The sequence below is a fragment of the Schistocerca americana genome, chromosome 3, assembly GCF_021461395.2.
Source record: "Schistocerca americana isolate TAMUIC-IGC-003095 chromosome 3, iqSchAmer2.1, whole genome shotgun sequence".
NCBI lineage: Eukaryota > Metazoa > Arthropoda > Insecta > Orthoptera > Acrididae > Schistocerca > Schistocerca americana.
This window is the reverse complement of record NC_060121.1, coordinates 289,189,590-289,208,792: the sequence shown is the minus strand read 5'-3', so window position 1 is coordinate 289,208,792 and position 19,203 is coordinate 289,189,590.

Sequence of the window (19,203 nt, the reverse complement as noted above, 5' to 3'; positions counted from 1 at the left end):
TTAAACCATCAGATGGATGGATACGATAAACACCGGAAAGAATAATTCTAGAGGAATAAGCTTCTAGAACGGATGGAGGGAGAGACAGTTCATACCTGTATTTAGCTAACCATTAATAGGCTGAGTGATGAGAATGAGGTGGAGCCTAAGAGTGCAGCATTTGGCTATCCAGAATTGGTTGTATTGTAAGTACTGTAAGGGAACAAGATGTGGAGTGTGTTTATCCACCACTGTCTAAGATTAGGACCCTTTTAGGATCCTTAAGGAATAACTTTGGCTCCCATAAGATGGGTGCGTACCGTACTCTCTGCAGATGCGCTGGTTCATATATCGATCAGACCATTAGAACAAGGGAAGTGTGGTGAATATTACATAAGCATCAATCACGTTTACAACTGTCGGCAAATATGCGACTGCAGTTTTCCTTGGTGCCGATCATCCGATGGAATATACGTGGGGTGTTCAATAAGCCATGCATCACATTTTTTGTGGAAGCAGATTGGTTTTATTAAGAATTCCAGTACGCCATATTATTCCCCTCTCTTTTGGCTACAAAAGGCCCATTTTCTATATAACCCCGTTCAATACGACGGCCATACGCCTTCTTACTGGGAGAGCTTGTATGCCGCATGGTACAACCATACTCGTCGACTTCAGAGACAACGTCTTGCTGCGTCAATAAGCTCCCCATCATCTGCCTACTGATTTCCGCAGAGTGCATCCTTCATTGGACCAAACAGATGCAAGTCGGAAAGTGGTAGATCCGGCTGTAGGGAGGATGAGGAAGCTACTCTCGGGTGCGCAGACTTGTGTTAGGCACTGAATTGTCATGGAGAAGCTGAAGCTCGTTTGAATTTTTTTGGCGACGAACACGCTGAAGTCGTATCTTCAGTTTCCCGGGGGTAGCACAGTACACTTCAGAGTTGATAATTGCACCGTGAGGGATGACATTAAACAGTATAATCATTTTAGAGTCCCAGAAGATCGTCATCATGAGTTTACAGGCTGGAAGTGCGACTTTGAACTTTCTCTTCGGAGGAGAGGTGGTTTGTGGCCATTCCATGGATTGCTGTTTTGTTTCCGGTCCGAAGTGATGAACCCATGTTTCATCGCCTGTGGCGACGTTCGAAAAAAAATTGTCACGATCAGCCTCGTAACGCGCAAGTGATGCCGCACAGATGGTCTTTCGTTGCTCTTTGCGGTCTTCTGCTAGGCGGCGAGGTACCCGTCGGGCGCCCACCTTTGAGTACCCCAACCGGTAGACGCGTGTGTCAGCAGTACGAACAGAGACGTCCATTAGTACAGCGAGGTGTTTGATAGTGATTCGTCCGTCACCTCGAATGAGAGTGTCTGCACGATCGAACATTGCAGGAGTCACAGATGTGATTGGACAGGTTTGCGCGACCTAGTTGCGATGCTAACAGAAGCCTCGCCCAACCATTCGCCAAGCCTGCTTTCACTGCCAGGTCCCCGTAGGCATCCTGCAAGCGCACGTGAATATCTATGATGCTCTGGTTTTCCACGAAAAGGAACTGAATGATACCTCTCTGCTTGGATCGCGCCTGAGTTACAGATACTATTTTGAAGGGTACATATAGCGCCTCGACGTATCGGAACTTCATGAAATTATGGGTGCTGAAACTGGAATATTCCACGACATCCCACAACAAAATGTGCATTTTTCCAACAGAAACTGGCCGAGAAAAAATATGTTTCATCACTTACTGAAAGCCCCCGGTAATAATACAGAAATTCTGGCGTGGACTTCCAGTTACTGATATAGTTTTGTTATGGAAGTTGTTGAGTTTAAACCAGCAAGTGATCGTATAAATAAACAGGGTGTTTCAAAATGAATATACGGGATTTAAGGCTTTGTAGCAAATACAAAACTGTTAAGGCTTACGTGGCCACTTGTTCACAAACTGCCTATTGGCTTCTGTCTCGGGTTCTTCGGCCGACGTTCATCTAATGATTTTTCTGACGTTTCGCCAGCACGAGTGGCTGGCATTGTCAAAGCTTCACCCTCCATTGCCGGTGGTGAACTGGAGCCGAGCTTGCGGCCGCAGACTATATGTACCTGGCGCGCCAGCGTCCGAGGGCTTCTCCGCTGTCATTTCCGGTGCGGTTCTCCTCTTGCTACCTGCGACGGTCGTTCGCTGCAGTACGAGAAGCCACGATCCGTTTACCTTAATGCATTCCTCTTTCTTGTCGAAACTGTTCGCGTGTTTTTGTATTTCTACAGCTTCTCTAAACAAGCGCGTGTGATAGTGCCTCTCTACAGCCAGAACTTCCGTGTCGGCGAATTTTATTACGTGGTCGGTCTCATTCAGTGCGTGCTCTGCCACGGCCGATTTCTCCACCTACCCTAACCTTCAATGTCGCTTATGCTCTTTGATCCTGGTGTTAATGGATCGTCCAGTCATTCCGACATAAACTTTTCCGCATGTGCATGGTATACGGTATATTGCCGACATTGCAAGTGGATCTCTTTTCTCCTTCGCCGATCTAACACACGCTTTGATCTTCCTTGTCGGTTTGGAAATCGTCTTTACGCCAAGTTTGCGCAATATACGGCCGATTCTGACTGGGAAAGTATGGCAGAAAGGCCGTACCTGACATTTCTTCTTCTGGTTCCTTACTTCGCCGAGTGTTTGGCTCTGTTACACTTCTAATGTAATTTGTGGAGTACCCATTCCTCCTCAGCACAGTTCCCAGGTGTTGCATTTCTCGTTTGAGGTGTTGCGGCTCACATATTCGTCCTGCTCTCGTTACGAGCGTACTAATCATGCCTCTTTTCTGGCTCGGGTGGTGATTTGACAGTTTGTGCAGGTATCGATCCGTGTGTGTCGGTTTTCGATACACGCTGTGTCCCAGGTTTTCGCCGTCCCTTGTGACCAGCACATCTAGAAATGGCAGTTTCTTGTCTTTTTCAACTTCCATGGTAAATGTTATGTTGGCATGGAGGCTGTTCAAGTGCCTTAGGAAGTCACCGAGCTGTTCTTCACCATGGCTCCACACCACGAAAGTATCATCGACGTACCTGTACCACACCTTAGGTTTGCAAGTCGCCGAGTCCAGTACCTGTGCTTCGAATTGTTCCATGAAGAAGTTGGCCACCACTGGACTGAGAGGACTACTCATGGCGACGCTATCGCTATCGTCCCGAGAACTATACCTATGGAGGATATCATTGCCAACATCGAAGCAGCCATTCGGACCCTTCGTTGTGAAAGGGCAGAGGAAATACGCACTGAAACAGCCAGGATACTGCGCCGAGCAAAACCACCAGCTTGCAACCTGAAGAAAGAAGAGGTACAAGCCATTAAGAATCTCAACGCCGACAAGAGTATATTGGTACTGCATGCCGATAAGGGGAGTGCGACCGTCGTAATGAAGACCGAAGATTATGAGCAAAAGATCCGAGACCTATTAGATCCGACGACGTACCGAAAACTAAGTGCAGATCCGACGCAGCGTATCACTCGGAATACGAATCGATTAATCACGGCGTCTTCTCTGCCAGCGGACATACAGAGAAACCTGCGCAACACAGAAGCCCTACCACCTCGGCTGTATGGATTACCCAAGATCCATAAGAACAACGTTCCACTGAGACCGATCGTTAGCGCTCCTGGATCACCGACGTATAAACTGGCAAAACACTTGGCCTCTCTGCTCCAGCCACACGTGGGGAAGACCAGACACATAAATTAAGGACTCAGGACATTTCATTGAGAAGCTGAAGAAACTGAAACTTGCACCAATACGGCCTTTCTGCCGTACATTCCCAGAGTGACGGACAGAATCGGCCGTATATTGCGCCAACATGATGTAAAGACGATTTTCAAACCGACAAGGAAGATCAAAGAGTGTGTTAGATCGGCGAAGGAGAAAAGAGACCCACTTGCAATGTCGGCAATATACCGTGTACCATGGACATGCGGAAAAGTTTATGTCGGAATGACTGGACGATCCATTAACACCAGGATCAAAGAGCATAAGCGACATTGCAGGTTGGGGCAGAGCACGCACTGAAAGAGACCGACCACGTAATAAAATTCGCCGACACGGAAGTTCTGGCTGTAGAGAAGCACTATCACACGCGCTTGTTTAGAGAAGCTGTAGAAATACAAAAACACGCGAACAGTTTCAACAAGAAAGAGGAAAGCCTTAAGGTAAACGGATCCTGGCTTCCCGTACTGCAGCGAACGACCGTCGCAGGTAGCAAGAGGAGAACCGCACCGGAAATGACCGCGGAGAGGCCCTCGGACGTTGGCGCGCCGGGTACATACAGTCTGCGGCCGCGAGGTCGGCTCACCACCGGCAATGGAGGGTGAAGCTTTGACAATGCCAGCCACTCTTGCTGGCGAAACGTCAGAAAAATCATTAGATGAACGTGGCCGAAGAACCCGAGATAGAAGCCAATAGGCAGTTTGTTTGTAGCAAATATTACATTCACCTTACGATTATAAATAATACACCAAATGAAAGAGAAACAAAAACAGTTTTTCTTTCAATTATTCAGTGTGATCACCGATCACACATTGAGCCGATAGACGAGTTGTTCCGAAACCTTGATCAATGAGTCAGGAGTAACTGTTGCAATAACACCGTTTCGAAAGTCGGGTAGGTCAGCTGGTATCGGAGGCAGATACACATGATGGCGTCAGATTGTGTGTGAAATTGGAGGTAATGTATAAATTGCTGTGTCAACCAGCCCCTTGCGCCCAATCCACCGGTCGGTTACAACGTCGTTTAACCCGTCGCGCACTGAGTTATGCGCTATCTTGCTCCCAGGTAAATACGTGTTGTTCAGCTTCTTCCCATTGAGGCACGGGCCATAGCTGTAGCAACATCAGTTACAGTTGATTCACCGAAGAAGAAAGGCCCATAAACTTTGTAAATATACTGTTTACGTGTTTGCATGTTGGCAGCGCTATGTAGCGCTTTGCATTAATAACTCTGACAGCGCTGTGTACACTCTGTAAGAGACTCTGTGGCAGGTCGGACTTGCAGTTGGAGGTGAACAGCCAGCAGTGATGGATGTTGGAGCTGAACAGCCAGCAGTGATGGATGTTGGAGGTGAACAACTAGCAGTGATGGAGGCTGGAAGTAAGTAATTAGCATTCATGAAGGTTAGAGGTTTCAAGTGTTAGCGAAAGCGGACGATCTGAACGTGTCCGACTTGGAAATTGAATATTATTCACGATTACATAATTTTTGGAACTGGATGTCACCGACGACTACATATTTTTTTGAACTGTATGTCACATCATTAAGGTAAAAATACATTGTTTGCTTTGCTACAAAATCTTTCCTTTGCTAACCATATCCATATTAGTAGTTAGAGCCTTCAGTAGTTTTCAGTAGTCTTTTATTTAGCTGTCAGTATTGCTAGTTGCGGCATGCTGTAGCACGAGTAATGAAGATTTTTGTGAGGTAAATGACTTATTAAGTGTATAGGTTATTGTTAGGATTTCTTCTTATTCAGGGCCTTTCTTTTGAGTTAATTTTAAAGCAGTCTGATCGCGTTACCGTTGAATATTGTGGGTAATTAATGTATAGGATAAGTTTGAGTTCTCTTAGGCAGGGCAAATTCTGTAGGTAAGTGTTGTAAAGCAAAGAGACAGTACGCCAGCAGTACCCAGCAGTTTAACCAGGTTCACTTGCGTTCACTTTCACTCAGCAGTTTAAGTAAAAAATTATCGTATTAAGTAGTTTCAACTTTACGTGGGGATATTTCTTGGGGCTAAGCGTGGAAGGCTCGCACTCGTTCAACACGTTTTTCAGTCACTGTTTGTCATTCCATACTCGTATGTATGTCTCTGTATGAGGCGTAATTTCTCGTATTTTATCTTCGTGGTCCTTACGCGGAATGCGCATTGACAGCGGTAGAATCATTCCGCAGCAGTCAGCTTCAAACGTCGGTTTCCTAAATTTTCTCAATAGCGTTCGTGCAAAGGAACGTCGCCTTCCCTCCAGTGATTCCCATTTGGGATCGTAAAGCATCTTCGTGATACTTGCGTGTTGCTCGAATCTACCGGTAATAAATCAGTCTGCATTGCTTCGATGCCTTCCTTTAAACCGAGTAGGTGGGAATCACGAACACCCGAGCAGTACTCCAGAATGGCTCGCACTGGTGTCCTGTATGTTGCCTCCTTCACAGATGAACCACACTTTCTCAGAATTCTCCCAATAAACTGAAGTCGACCATTCGACTGCCTCACTACAATCCTTACGTGCTCGTTCCATTTCATATCGCTTTGCAGCGTCACGGCTAGGTAAGTAATTTACGTGAAGGTGGCAAGGAGCACACTGTTAATGTTGTATTCGAATATTACGGGCTTGTTTTTCCTACTCGTCTGCATGCTGTACTTCTTTCTATATTTACAGCTAGTATCTATTCATCACATCATTTAGAAATTTTGTCTAAATCGTCTTGTATCCTCCTACAGTCACTCAACATGACTATCTTCCCATGCACTACAGTTTTGTGAGGAAACAGCCGCATACTCCTGCCTAACCCATCCGCAAGGTATTTTATACGTATAGAAAATAACATCGGTCCTAACACACTCTCCAGGGGCACTCACGACTATTGCCTTGTCTCTGTTGAACACTCATCGACGCCGCAACATACTGGATTCTGTTATTCAAGAAATCTTCGAGCCGCTCACATATCTGGGAACTTATTACTTGTGCTTGTACCTTCGATAACAGCCTGCACTCTGGAACCGTGTCAAATGATTTTCGGAGATTTGGTAATATGTAATCTGCCTGTTTCCCTTCATCAATAGTTTGCAGGATATCAAGTGAGAAAAGGGCAATGTGAGATTTGGAGGAGAGATGCTTTCTAAAATGGTGCTGATTCATGGACAAAAGCTTTTCCGTCTCAAGGAAATTTACTATATTCGAACTGAGAATATGTTCAAGAATACACCCAACATACCGATGTTAAAGATATTTGTCCCTAAATTTTGAGGGTCAGTTATTGTATCCTTCTTGCAGTCACCTACGTTTTTTGCTAATCGCTGTGGACCTATTTATGGGCGAGAGATTCACGATTAATCCAAGTTAATAAGGAGTCACTGTCTAACATTCTGCGTGGTGTCTGTTTGTTCTATATCGTGTCTCCCTACCACTTTCGCGCAACGACGCTCTGAGAGTGTTTTTTAGGAAATTGTCTAGTTTGAACCTGGGACCTGTTGCTGGTAAGGAGACGCCAGACCACACATGACATGTAGAATTCAGAAGAGTTCAGTGAGACTAGCGTTGATATAACCAAATACTTAATGATTTCAGCGTCAGCTCCACTGCACGCCTTGTAAAAGAATCTTAATACTAACTAAATTTAGTGGTAGGGGTTCAAGGCTTTCCTATTTTAGTTAGCTGGTAAAATAACGTCGAAAAAGCAGTTAAGTTTACCATTGGGAATTTTATTCTACTCACAAAACATCGTTTATAAATGGCACTATTGATAAAAGGAAATGTTTTAATACAGGATGGTAAAAACCCACTGCGTTCAACAAAAATGTGAACGAATATTCCCTGAATGGGTTTCCAAGTTCTAGAATGGATCGAAGGATGACCTATGCCATATCACGTCTATAATCTGGGTTTAAATTAAGTTTCACAAAAGAGAAAACTATCAAAATGGTCTACAGTGACCCTCAATTATCTTTAATTACTTATCTAACTTGTCGTAAATTACAGTGGCTGATGTGGCTTCTCAATAACTATATAACAGAAAAATCATCGGGTTTCGAATTTTTATTTCAAGTGGCAAATGTGAACACCATGAGCTTTAATTGACTATCGACACTAGTATTACGCAAAAAGGAGGTGTAACAGATGAGACTTCTGCAGTTCTGAGTGAAGCTTTATGTGCTGCTATGCGGCATCGCGTGCGTTCATTACCTTGTCGGTGTTCGTCAGGGGGCAGCGGGCAGCACAACTCCGCTCACCTCGCCGTCTCAGAAGCAACTCTCTCCTAACTTCTCCTTACTACAATTTACCGAAGTTGGTTTAAAAAAACTATCTGGCTGTGTTTTCATCTGACCAATCAGGGTCTCAATGATAACCTTAAGCTCCGCCTACAAAAATTCTGTCCATCCAATGAGAAACGTTATACTTTTCGTGGTGGGGCAATGTTTTTAAAGTTTGCAACGTAACAGAGAAGCGAGAAAGTCTCACGCTAAAACTTGCAGCTGGGGTGGTCCTAGTGGTTAGCTGGCGACGTGGGTGTCCGTCACTTATCGTAGGGCCTTCCAGCTTAACACGGTTCTGCTCTCGGCTTCTGTTCTCGTTTCTCCCCTCGGAACTGCGTCTGTCTCACGGTGGGAAGGTATGACATGCATTTAGGCATTCTTGTGTTAGTCTGTGGTATTCCATTTGCTCACTCGTTACTCGTATTACTTTGGTTAATTTAATGTCACGATTTATTCGGAGCCCTATGACATACTACTGGATTTGCTTATCATGTCAGGGTTTTCATGGAAGGTGTTGGATTTGCCTGACACCTTACAACTGCTGTAGGGTACTCTTTGTAAAACCGAACCACGTTTCGATCCGGACCTGGAAATTTATTTGTTTTCAACTCTTTCAGTTGTTCCTCTACACTAGGAGAGCTCATTACGAATTTCTTAAGTGCGAAATGCCTCAGCGATACAGATAGCCGTACCGTAGGTGCAACCACAACGGAGGGGTATCTGTTGAGAGGCCAGACAAACGTGTGGTTCCTGACAAGGGGCAGCATCCCTTTCATTAGTTGCAGCGGCAACAGTATAGATGATTGACTGATGTGGCCGTGTAACACTAACCAAAACGGCCTTGCTGTGCTAGTACTGCGAACGGCTGAAATCAAGGGGAAACCACAGCCGTAATTTTTCCCGAGGGCATGCAGCTTTACTGTATCGTTAAATAATGATGGCGTCCTCTTGGGTAAAATATTCTGGAGGTAAAATAGTCCCCTATTCGGATCTCCGGGCGGGGACTACTCAAGAGGACATCAGGAGAAAGAAAACTGGCGTTCTACGCATCGGAGCGTGGAATGTCAGAATCCTTAATCGCGCAGGTAGGTTAGAAGTAGATTCAGAAGGATGTAGGCTGCAGTACGTACTGGGAGATGAAGCAGCTTGCACAGGAAAGAGTAGCATGGAGAGCTGCATGAAACCAGTCTCAGGACTGAAGACCACAAAACACAAAAACAAGTGAGAAATTTAAAATTTCGGCTTTCGATTACCTACCTTCTGCTGCCGCATCAAACTGGTCAACGAGTGACTGGATAGAGGCATTAGCGATTTTACGAAAGACCAAAATTTTCTGGGGTTCTCGGGAGGATCTTTTGCTAAGCTGTGACTGTAGTAGTTTTTTTATGCTTCGCGCATCGGTATTCTTACAGACGCACGAATTTCTACTAACTTTATCCTGTCGTCATTTGCGCGTTCTCTTTTGAACCGAGACTGTAACAACCTTTGCGTCCTCAGCATTTTCCGGAATTCGATGTGAAATCACGGTTGGTTTTTTTCGTCGTTAATCCATTTACTCGGCACTTGGTTCTGCAGATCATGATTTACAATCCATTTGAACTTTGGCCATGATTACTCTACGTCCATCATACTAGAACTAAATGATGTCGATTCATTGTGTTAGAGGGATTCTAACAAGCGTTTATATGCTCTTTCTGGCTGAAATTCTCTCCTAGCCTTTTTGATAGATTTATTAACTTTAGCAACCATGGCCACTGTGACATCATGATGGCTAATCCCTGTTGCTACAGGCAGCTCTGCATAAAAAATCCTGATATGTCAATGAACAGGTCAACAAGAATACTGAGGATGCAGCTTCTACATCAACATCTACATGGTTACTCTGCAATTCACACTTAAGTGCCTAGCAGAGGGTTCATCGAACCATTTTCATACTACTTCTCTATCATTCGAATGGCACGTGGGAGAAAGGAACACCTAAATCTTTCCGTTCTATCTCTGATTTCTCTTATTTTATGATGATGATCGTTTCTCCCTACGTAGGCGGGTGTCAACAAAATATTTACGCATTCGGAAGAGAAAGTTGCTGATTGAAATTTTGTAAATAGATCTCGCCGCAAAGAAAACCACCTTTGTTTCAGTGACTGCCACCCCAACTCGCGTATATCAGTGACTCTCTCACCCCTATTGCGCGATAACACGAAACGAGCTGCTCTTTTTTGCACTTTTTCGATGTCCTCCGTCAATCCTACCTGGTAAGGGTAACATATCGCGCAGCAGCATTCCAGCACAGAACGGACAAGTGTAATTTAGGCTGTCTCTTTAGTGGGTTTGCCGCATCTTCTAAATGTTCTGCCAACAACGCGCAGTCTTTGTTTCGCCTTCCCCACAATATTATCTATGTGGTCTTTCTAATTTAAATTGCTCGTAATTGTAATTCCTAGGTATTTAGTGGAATTGATAGCCCTTAGATTTGTGCGATTTATCGTATACCCAAAATTTATCGGATTTCTTTTAGTACCCATGTGGATGACCTAGCACTTTTCTTTGTTTAGTGCTAATTGCCACTTTTCGCACCATACAGAAATTCTCTCTAGATCATTTTGTAATTGGAATTGATCGTCTGATGATTTTACTAGACGGTAAATTACAGAGTATCACCTAGATCATTTATATAAATCAGGAACTGCAGAGGGCCTATGACACTACCTTGCGGAACGCCAGGTATCACTTCTGTTCTACTCGATAATTTACCGTCTATCACTACGAATTGTGACCTCTCTGAGAGGAAATCACGAATCCAGTCAAGCAACTGAAACTATACTCCACATGCACGCAATTTGATTAATAGTCGCTTGTGAGGAACGGTATCAAAGGCCTTCTGTAAATCTAGGAATAATGGAATCGATCTGGGATCCCTTATCGACAGCACTCATTACTTCAGGGGAATAAAGAACTAGCTGTGTTGCACAAGAACGATACTTTCTGAATCCGTGTTGGTTATGTATCAATAAGTCATTTACTTCAAGGTGATTCATAATGTTCGAGTACAGTACATGCTCCAAAATCGTACTGCAAATTGAGGTCGCTGATATGGGTCTGTAATTCAATGGGTTACTCCTATTTCCCTTCTTGAATATTGGTGTGACCTGTGTTACTTTTCAAGTCTTTAGGAACACACCTTTCGTTAAGTGAGCGGTTCTATATGATTGCTAAGAAAGGCGCTATTTTGTCTGCATACTCTGAGAGGAAGACTTACCTTTCTTAAGTGATTTGAGTTGTTTCGCAACACCAAAGATATATACTTTTATGTCACTCATGCTAACAGCTGTTCTGGTTTCGAATTCTGGAATATTTACTTCGTCTTCTTTCGTAAAGGAGTTACGGAAAACTGTATTTAGTAACTCCGCTTTAGTGGCACCGTCATCGGTAACATTTCCATCGCTGTCGCGCAGTGAAGGTATTGACTATTTTGTGCCACTGGTGTACTTTACATACGGCCAGAATCTCTTTGGGTTTTCTACCATATTTTGAGACAATATTTCATTGTGGAAACTATTAAAAGTGTCTGGCATTGACGTCAGCACTAAATTTAGAGCTTCAGTGAAACTTTGCCAGTCTTGGAGATTTTGCGTTCTTCTGAATTTGGCATGCTTTTTTCGTTGCTTCTGCAACGGTATTCTGACATGTTTTGTATACCATGGTGGATCAGTCCCGTCTGTTATTAACTTATGTGGTATGAATTTATCTATTGCTGTAGATACTGTATCTTTGAATTTGAGCCATATCTGGTCTACACTTACATAATTAGCTTGGAAGGAACGGAGACTCTCTCTTAGGAAGGCATGAAGCGAATTTTTATCTGCTGTTTCAAATAGATATATTTTGCGTTTATTTTTAGTGGTTTTGGTTGATATGGCTTTGAGCCTCGCTACAGTGACCTTGTGTTCACTAATCCCTGTATCCGTCTTGACGCTCTTTATTAGATCAGGATTCTTTGTGGTTAAGAGGTCAAGCTTGTAAGTAAGGGTTAAGCGGTCGAGTACCAAATGGGAACACGAGCTGAAGGACCAATAATTAAATGGCCCATGTAACAACTGATTAGTTCCCCAGAGTTAAGTCGTGTCGTACTGTGACCAATGGATCCAATCAAAGTTGAAGTTATAAACTTCGCAGAGACTAACATTTTCAGTAGTTAGCTCAACTGTAGTACATGACACGTTCGGCTTAGACACATTCATTTTATTCGGATCGAAGTCGGTGACGAGGTAGCTGTATCGTCCATTCCATTAAGTGGTTTGGATACATTGTGTGCTTAATATATCATTCACTGTGTTGGTCGCAGTTAAACCCGAACTTGATACGCTGGAGGAAATAGGAGTCATAGAACCAGTACCAGCCAGCCAATGGGTCTCTGCAATGGTATCAGTACAAAAATAACCAGTAGATTCATTCACACATGCAGCTAGTTTAAAGCCACAGTTAACGAGACAATCAATACAGATTTATATCCTATTCTGTGCGTTGAGGAGTTATTGGTCATATTATTTGGGGGCTAGTACTTTTCAAAGATTGACCTTACCAGTGCCCACTGCACCTTCTACTGGATGATGAACCTATGGTATAAATGTTCTTTTTCTTAACACACCTTTTGATATGCACAGGAACAGTCGACTGCAGCCCAGGATTGCAAGCACCTCTTCAATTCTTCTAGCTTATCTTGAGCAGCTAGTAAAGGTTCTGGGTGTATTACCTTGATGATATCTTAATGTCTGGCCCAGGCATTGTTCCCATGACTGCAAGGAATGGTTTGTGGTACCACTTTGGCAAATACGTGTCTTTTCAACTGAGCGTAAGTTATCTGTGGCAGAATGGGCTTAAACAGCAGAGCATAAGAGCGCCATTAATGAACAACTGGCACCTAGAAACCTAAACTAATTCGAATCGTTCATATGTAAAGTCAATGACTATGGAAAATTAAGTCTCAAATAGCCCATATCGCATACCGACTAAATTGGCTCTGTAGGGAAGCCGCGAAGTTCGTATGGTGTGAATAGTATTATCGCTTTCAAAATATTATAAATGTATGCGCAGTCGACGTCATGGTTAGCTATATTCATTCCTGGCAATCATTTAATACTAGCAACAGACACTTGGCAGTATATTGTCGGTGCTTCGCTCTCACGCGTGCATGCAGACGGTATGGAGCGGCCAATAGCCTTTCCATGAAAAACCCTTACAGCAGGCCAGATTACTTATTTTCAGATGATAAAAGAAGCCCTAGCCATTCTTTGTGAAATAAGTAAGAGCCACATTTCTCTGTATGGCGCAAAATTTCACCTTATCACAGATCACAAAAACATGATTACCCTGTCGATACACATTACAAGCTACCATACAACGATCCTCATCCGTTGCAGAGGTTGTTCATATACTTCAATATTTACAATTACAATAACATTTTCAGCCCATCACTCAGGACAAAAATTCAATATTCTCATTGGCCCCGATTACGGGTTTGAAAGGTACGAAAATGTGTGTTTCATAATCGACCTTAAGCTAGGCCAAATCATCGACAAGTTCTCATTCACTCTCATGAACTCCTTAAAAGTCTTCTGCGTTGGTCTGACAGTCATGTTGCGGGTTATTACTGTAACAAAACAAACTTCTTGAGCTGCTGTCTTCATACATACGAAGTGTGACAATAAAGTAATGAGACTGATTTTCTTTGCAAGATGTGGCAACCCTGCAGGCTTGCGTGTGCACAATATCTTTGACATTGGCCTATAAGCTGCTTCTAGTCCAAGTGGCACATCGATGCAACTGCTCAGTCATGAGTTGTGCTCTAATAAGTTAACACATGTTTGTGTTTCTCGTCACGGAAATGGAACCGTATAATATTGCGCAACGGTATGCCATTTCTTTTTGCTTTAAATTGGGTGAGCTTCAAAAGGCTTTTGGAGAGGAGGTTATGTCAAGAGCTCAAGTTTTTCGTTGGCATAAGATGTTTAGCGAAGGCAGAACGAATGTTGAAGATAAAGACCGAAGTGGACGACCATCAACCTCATGGTTGTATGTCAACTTGGACAGGGTGCGTGAACTCGTACGATCTGACCGAAGATTATCCGTGAAAAAGATTGCAGAAGAACTGAACATCAATCGAGAAGCGGTTCGTCTAATAATAACTTCAGATCTTGGTATGAGAAAGATTTGTGCAAAAATGGTCCCCAAAAATCTCACACCACAAAAGCGAGAAACACGGAAAAATGTGGCAGCTGATCTGTTAGAGCAAACGGAAATCAATCCAGAATTGTTGAGCCGTGTTATCACTGGTGATGAAAGTTGCTATTTTCAGTATGATCCAGAGATAAAACGCCAAAGTTCGCAATGGTGCTCAAAGGGATCACCGAGACCAAAAGAAGCTCGCATGTCAAAGTCAAAAGTGAAATGCATGCTTGTGTGCTTCTTTGATTCCAAGGGAATTGCTCATTAAGTGTGGGTGCCTCCTGGACAAACAGTTAACCAATATTACTACAAAGAAATTTTAGACTTCGTAAAAAAGTTCTTCGTCTCCGTGCCGACATTGCTGATTCTTGGATTCTGCAACACGATAATGCGCCATCCCATACTGCTCTGTCAGTACAGTAATTTTTACCTCAAAACAAATTTCAGTACGATCACAGCCACCTTATTCACCAGATATCGCTCCGTGCGACTTTTTTCTATTTCCAAGAGTCAAAACCGCGGTCAAGGCTCTTGCAGGATATTACAGATGATGAGTTCCAGAAATGTTACCATCAATGGCAGAAGCGCTGGAAGAAGTGTGTGCAATCAGACGGAAACTACTTTGAAGGAGACAACACTAAACTTGACTTAAACTGTAAGGAACATTTTTTTTCACATCAGTCTCATTACTTTATTGTTACACATTGCATATTCATATAATATTTCAAAGTAAAATTCAGTCGTCAGTTGTAAGTATATCTTTATTTCGATTTACCGGCTTAATTGAGATTACAGCCATGAATGAATTAATAAATCATATAATACCTTACCCAATACAAACATTTTTATAGCCACTTGAAGGTGTCTATATCATTTTGAATAACCCTGTACATTGCCGGCCACGGTGGCCGAGTGGTTCTAGGCGCTTCAGTCCGGAACCGCGCGACTGCAACGGTCGCAGGTTCGGATCCTGCCTCTGGCATTGATGTGTGTGATGTCCTTAGGTTAGTTAGGTTTAAGTAGTTCTAAGTCTAGGGGACTGATAATCACGAATGTTAAGTCCCATAGTGCTCAGTGCCATTTGAACCATTTTTGTTGTCACTCCCCCCGTTGGCAGATGACGTTCACCGGGCATTCACCACACCCACACCCTGCCATCGGATCGCCACATTGTGTACCGTGATTCGTCACTCCACACTACGTTTTTCCACTGTTCAATCGTGCGTTTTTACCGGCGTGATATGTGGCTTTTGAGCAGCCGCTCGACCGTGAAGTCCATCTTCCACCAAATTGTCATAGTACTTGGAGAGGATCCTGATGCAGTTTGGAATTCCAGTGTGATGGTCTGGATAGATGTCTGCCTATTACACATTACGACTCTCTTCAACCGTCGGCGCTCTCTGTCAGTCAACAGACGAGGTTGACTTGTACGCTTTTGTGCTGTACGTGTCCCTTCAGTTTTCCACGTCGCTATCACATCGGACACAGTGGGTCTAGGGATGTTTAGGAGTGTGGAAATCTCGCGTACAATCGTATGACACAAGTGACACCCAATCACCTGACCACCTTCGAAATCCGTGAGTTCCGCGGAGCGCCCCATTCTGCTCTCTCACAATGTCTAGTGACTACTGAGGCCGCTGATATGGAGTATCTGGCAGTAGGTGGCAGCAAAATGCACCTAATATGAAAAGCGTATAGTGTATCTGCTAATGCGTAGACTTCCGCTGAACGCATGTTAGCAAAAGTACACGACGACGACTGTTTTATTAATGACATGTGGATGTTGAACAAAGCTCACTTCCACCTCAGTGGCTTTGTGAATAGAAAGAATTTTCGCTATTAATCCCAGCAAAATCCATGGTAGCTACACAAGAGTCCACTGCACAGCAGCAAGTTTACTCTATTGTGAGCCATGTCATCAAGTGACTTTACAGGCGCCTAGTTTTTTGATGATGGGGTGCGCAAACACTCTAACGCCTGTTCGGTATGTTTCCATGATGGAAAGTTTTACTGCGCATGAACTGGCCCATTTTCCAGCCAACAGTTGGTTTCAACATGACGGAGTAACGGCACATACGGCACGGATGTCGATGGGAGCTGTGTGACGGTTGGGAGGGGGGGGGGGGCAGCTTAAGAGAGGTCAGTTTACCGTACTCTACCTGCTACCACGGAAGGACTTAAAGCAAGAATACGAGAGGAAATACCCAGGATTCCTATCGAAATGTTAGGTCGAGTCATGCGTAACGTTCCTATTGCGACTGTTGACATTTTTAAAATTATAGTGGATCTGATATGTCGATATTTAAAAAAAGATCGTTGTCGTCGCTCGATAAAGCGGTAAAACCTGTCTATACATCGATGGAAAAACATCGACGACCCAGCCCAAAAAAAAGGGCTGCAAGTTGTAAATATACTGCCAGTTTTAGAGCTGTAATTTAAATATTGATTTTTTATTAGATATTCTCTACATTAACAAGCTAGCAGCCTGCTTATCTCCCTCACAGAAAGAATTGAAGGGCAACGATGCACGTTTACGTTTGGCGACAACCACTTTGCTAACAATAGTAACTGTTAAGTGGCACAATAAAAGGTGTGCGATGGGTCAGTCGTTCGGTTTCATCAAATATCGAATGTGTCTGGAACACTTCGTGTCGACTTCCCCGTTTTTTTCATTTCTGCAAAAGCCAGCGACCTGGCAGCTGTAGCGTCAAATATGCGTGGTGGAGTTAAACGTTGCTGCTTCTGTTGGCAGCGCCGAGCGCTGATCACGTCAGCATTTCCCTCACATGTCTCCTCCCACAGCTTAGACCAATCTCGTCATTTAGATTTTTATTCATCAGTTTCACCAACTGTTTTCGAAGAATGCCGATGTGAATAAACAGCACATTAGCTGCGTTAAGAAGTGTTTTTCTAACACAGTTGGTGTGCTATTTCTTCACATCGGGAATATTGTTATTCCATTCACACCGCCGCCCCCCGCGAAACCGGACTTCTTCTTTGTGTCATCTATACTTGCTTCATACAGTTATAGAGGAAGACTGGACGTGATGAAAGCTCAAAAATTAGTAAGACTCTTTCACGCAGTGAAAGTATAATTATGTGCTACAACAATTTCAAAATAACAGCTTCGAACGTTTTTCAAAAATTACGGAAAAAATACAACATAAAATAAAAAAACCATGGTCGGTACAGTCATTTCGATATTGATATAACCATTGTATTGTATGTTAACCGGGGACCTAGAAACGACGGAAAGGCTCCGTCCCCGCCGCAGCCGCAGTGGTCGACAACCCCACGACGACTACCGCAGTCCACTTCACCCCTCCGCCGCCCCACACCGAACCCAGGGTTATTTGATATAACCATACATCGTCGACAAAACTGACGCTGATAAATATCGACGTTCTTTGGAAATAATATCGATATTTTATCAACAGCCTTAGTTCCTATCAGGCTGCAGAAATGTGTAAGCAGAGGAGGAGCACATCCATGGGATGTGTTGTGCAAGAAATAAAAACGCGTGCGACATTCAATAATGACATACTCTGTACTAGACACAGGCACAAATAAATATGTATAAATTAAATGTGCTCATGCATTAATCTCCATTCCAAAATTACGCGTTCTTTTGTCGCCCTGTATTTGCCCGGTCACGACCGCAAAAATCCGGACATGTGCGGCTAAAGCCGGACGCTTAGGCACACATAATATTCTGGTTCACAGCCTGGATGGAGTCCAAACAGCGATTAACCAAATTTACGCTCCACACATGGCGGAAACAGCTAGGGAAGTTTTCGAAATAAGAGGTAAAGAGTAAATGACTTCTCGGCTGAAAGGTCATTAAAATGCTTTTATTTCTCCTGTAAAATGAATTCAGTTGTTGTAATAGTACATTTGCGATATTTGCTCACCTTTTCTTTTATTGCTTTCCTCTTATCCCGATCACGCCTAATTTATAGGAACTATAACCCTGGGTTGCCCATAGAGTAATGCACCACTTTTTTTTCCCTCAGACGAGAACAATGCTACGAATGCGAAACGTTACGGTTGTGTAATTTGAAGTCTCCTGAGTAAGATCGCCAAGTTTCCCGTCCCTTCCGACAGGTAGCGTAGATGCAGGATATTTTCGAAATGGCTTCTGTAGGGCGATGCACGTTAAAAGCAACGTCTCGTCATTGAATTTCTCACTACGGAGATAGAAACTGCGGTAAAATAAAATACCGTGTTACTGGGGCCACCCGCCGGGTAGACCGTTCGCCGGGTGCAAGTCTTTTGATTTGACGCCAGTTCAGTGACTTGCGCGTCGATGTGGATAAAATGAAGATGATTAGGACAACACAACACTCAGTCCTTGAGCTGTGAAGAATCTTCGACCCAGCCGGGAATCGAACCCGAGCCCTTAGGATTGTCATCCTCTCGCGCTGACCGCTCAGCTACCGGGGGCGGAAATAAAGTATGGTGAATATTTGTAAACACTTGTGCAAAGTCTATGGAGCATCTGCTGCCGACAGAAGTACAGTTAGTCACTGGGCACGGAGGGTGAGGTCATCAGAAGGCGATTCAGTGGAGCTCCATGATTTGCAGCCGTCGGGGAGACCATCTACGGCTGTCATACCTGACATGTTGTAGCGAGTTGATGTTTTGATTCGCGAGGACAGGCGCATTACGACTCGGCAGTTGGCGCTGCACCTGTCAATCAGCAAAGGAAATGTGGATGCAATTATCCGCACGGTTGGATATTCAAAAATGTGTGAAAGATGGGTCCCGGGGTCTCTAACGGCGGATCACAAATCGCACAGAAAAAACATTTGTCTTGATTTGTCGCAGCGTTTTGAAGCTGGGAGGGAGGCCTTCTTGTCCCGGATTGTGACAGAGGAAGAAATTCAAAGCACCTGCTTCCACCGGTAAGGTCATGATCACCGTGTTCTGGGACTGTGAATGTGTGATTCGCATTGATGTGCCTGGAGGCAGCACCATTAATTCAGAAAGA